The sequence below is a fragment of the Musca vetustissima genome, unplaced genomic scaffold, assembly GCF_032173495.1.
Source record: "Musca vetustissima isolate MV318-11 ecotype Yass unplaced genomic scaffold, APGP_CSIRO_Mvet_v1 utg285679, whole genome shotgun sequence".
Lineage (NCBI taxonomy): Eukaryota > Metazoa > Arthropoda > Insecta > Diptera > Muscidae > Musca > Musca vetustissima.
The window spans coordinates 62169-65565 of NW_026887511.1; positions in this window are offsets into that span (position 1 = coordinate 62169).

The following is a 3397-nucleotide window of genomic DNA, read 5'->3' on the forward strand; positions in this document are numbered from 1 at the left end:
TTCGATTCGAAACCTCAAAATTGAATTCAGGAGTAAATTATTGAGTACATATTTCGAGCCGTTACAAACACTTGGTAAATCTGACGATTACGCCTGTATTATAGCTGCTATGAAAGGAGACATGAATTTGGCTGCGCATCCATGGTTAACAAGAGCAGAAAAGTCCTCGTCTCCAGATTCAATCCAGTAGATGAGCGAATTGCTATAATCCGTATAAAAGCGAAGTTCTTTTACATCAGTCTAATTTGCGTCCATGCTCCGACCGAAGATAAAGATGAACAGACCAAAGACTTATTTTACGAGCACCTAGAAACAGCATATGAACGTTGCCCTGGCCATGACATTAAAATTCTGCTAGGAGATTTTAATGCAAAAATCTGAAGGGAAAATATCTTTGGGCCCAACGTCGGAAAATTCAGCCTTCATGAAGAAACATCCGACAACGGCATGAGGCTGATTGACTTCGCGGCAGCAAAAAACATGCTAGTTAGCAGCACCGGATTCAAGCATCTCGATATACACAAGGCCACCTGGATCTCTCCTGATCAAGTAACGAGGAATCAAATTGATCATGTTGTGATAGACGGAAGGCATTCATCCAGTGTTGTAGACGTCCGATCGATCCGAGGAGCGAATATCGATTCTTGTCCCCATAATAGTATAGAAGCACAATGGCAAAGAATTGCCCACTCCCTACAAACTGCAGCAAAAAGAACAATTGGGTACCAAAACCACCACCAAGAAACCCATGGTACGATCAGGAGTGTCGTAATGCTACTGATGTGAAAAACGCAGCATGTAGAGTAACCCTGCAGACAGTAGCAACACGTAATGCGATGGAGAATTATCGGGAGAAAAGGAGAGAGGAAAAACGAGTTTTCAGAAAAAGGGAAGAAAGAAAAAGAAAAACGTTATCGTGAGCAAATCGAGATGTACAGGAGTCAGAATGAAGTCCGAAAATTTTACCAACGAGTAAAACACCTAAACGAAGGCTTTGGTGCAGGCACACCTGTCTGTAGAGATGAAGAAGAAAACCTGGTGATAGATACAGATAGCGTGTTAAAGATCTGGAAGGAACAAGCTTCTGGCATCAAATAGTGACGGTGAATAAGATAACAAAGAACCAATACGATATAACGGTATAGAGTGTATACCACCTAACAAAGATCAGGTCAGAATAGCAATCATCCGGCTGAAGAGTAATAAAGCAGCTGGAGCCAGCCGAATTATTCAAGACTGGTGGTCAGATGCTGGTCAGGAGCATGTACCAGTTTATTAGTACAATTTGGGTGAAGGAATGCATGCTCAATGATTGGAACCTCAGCATCCTGAGAAGAAGAATTAGTCTTCTTCCCATCGCATATAAATTGCTATCCAGAGTGCTATGTGAACAGCAGACCATTGGCTTCAGCTGAAATTTTCGGCTTCAGACCTGGCAAATCCACCACTGAACACATTTTTACTCTGCGCCAAATCCTGGAAAAGACCCACGAAAACACATCGAAACATTCTATCTATTCGTCGACTATAAAGCCGAATTCGACACCATTGCCTGTGTGGCACAAGGTCAGCATTTAAAGTCAGAAAGGACCTATCGGAGCCCTTCAATACCGAACGAATATTCAGACAAGGTAACAGTTCACCGTGTGATCTTTTTAACATCCTGCAGAAATGGCACTCCGTACACGAAACAAACATGTACTCGCCTTCGCCGATGACATCGTTATAATGGATCGAACATTGCGAGCTTTAACAGCCACATTTGAACAAATTGAAAAGAAGTCTGCCAAAGTGGGTCTGGCAGTAAATGGAGAGAAGATCAAGCTTATGGTAACAACGCGCAAGACGTCCAGTAGACTCGGACCAACTGTGGAACTTGAGAACTACAGCTTCGAGGTAGTAACAGATTTTATATACCTTGGTACCGCCATAAATAAAACTAATGACATCAGGTTTGAAATTCGGAAAAGGATAGTGTTGGCCAACAAATGCTACTATGGTCTAAGTAAATAGTTTTAAAACAAGACCACCTCCCGCCAGACCAAATTCATACTTTACAAGACGCTGATACTACTCGCGCTGTTATATGGATCTGAAGCATGGGTACTTGCGCAAGCAGATGAGACAGCTCATGGGGTGTTTGAGAGAAAAATTCTCCGAAAGATCTTCGGGTCGATCTGCGTCGACGGTGGATATCGGCGTCGAATGAACCACGAGCTTTACAATCTACACGCGGACATCGACATAGTCAGTCGTATCGAGCTGCAGCGACTAGGCCATATTGTGTGAATGAATGAGAATGTCTCAGCTCAATATAAAAGCAGTAGGCTCAAGCAGAAGGGGAAGACCACGAATCAGATGAAAAGATCAAGTAGAAGACATGGTCTTTCAAATTGGAGGATCGACGAGATTGGAATTATTTTTTAAGCTAGGATTATGGAACAAGCGTTCTGTAACAAGCCAGCTAAGTAAATACAAACTCTAGGGGCCACACAAACTTATAACACCCTCAAAAAAATCTATTTTTAAAACAGAGAGTAATGATTTTATTGTGATCATACGATTTAATATTTGTTAGGATATTTTGACTAATATACAGATAATTATTGTACTTAAATAAATAATTAAAAAAATAAAAAAAAAAATTTAAAATTTTTGCATTGCTAATAAAAATTTCAACAAAAGATAATGCAGTTTAATGTTATTTACAAACAAGACCATAATGTACGCATACCAATAAACAGCAGTAGAAGGAAAACAAAAAGTTTGATGTTTTAAGTCTGTTTGTGAATTGACCCAAAAGTTAGATGAACACTGGTTGGTTAAACTTTAGCAAATCCATGGACTTAAGGTAAACATGCCAAGCCAAACGAATTTTTTGGTCTGTTTTGTGTGCATAAATAATTCACGAAGGTCAACATTGATGAAGCGGTTCCTAGAGTGTTGGAGATTACTTAACATAATTTTAGTTTACAAGGGAACATTTTTTCTTGTCCGAGTGTGCAAGGGAATGAAAATTATTAAACGGCGCACAATTTATGGGCCATTTAAAATAAAAATGATATAAGAAGGAAATATCAAAAAAGCTTTTCCGTTTTTGATCGACCAGTGGCTCGAAAGCCCCAAGAGTTTTTGTTGAGAAACCTTAACGGCAATGTTGCAAATTTAATTTTAATGTTATACTTAGCACTTTTTAAACATGTTTAGCACCCAAAACGTGGTCTAACACGTAACACGTTTTTAAGAATTTTTTTTTTTCAATAATCGATTTTGCGATTTCAATTGACTATCATTTTTGGACTTTTTCACGGTAATTTTGTACATATATGAATCTTTAATATTTAACTTTAATTCATCAGAGAGCATAGCTCATCTGAAGAAACCAACCATTATCCAA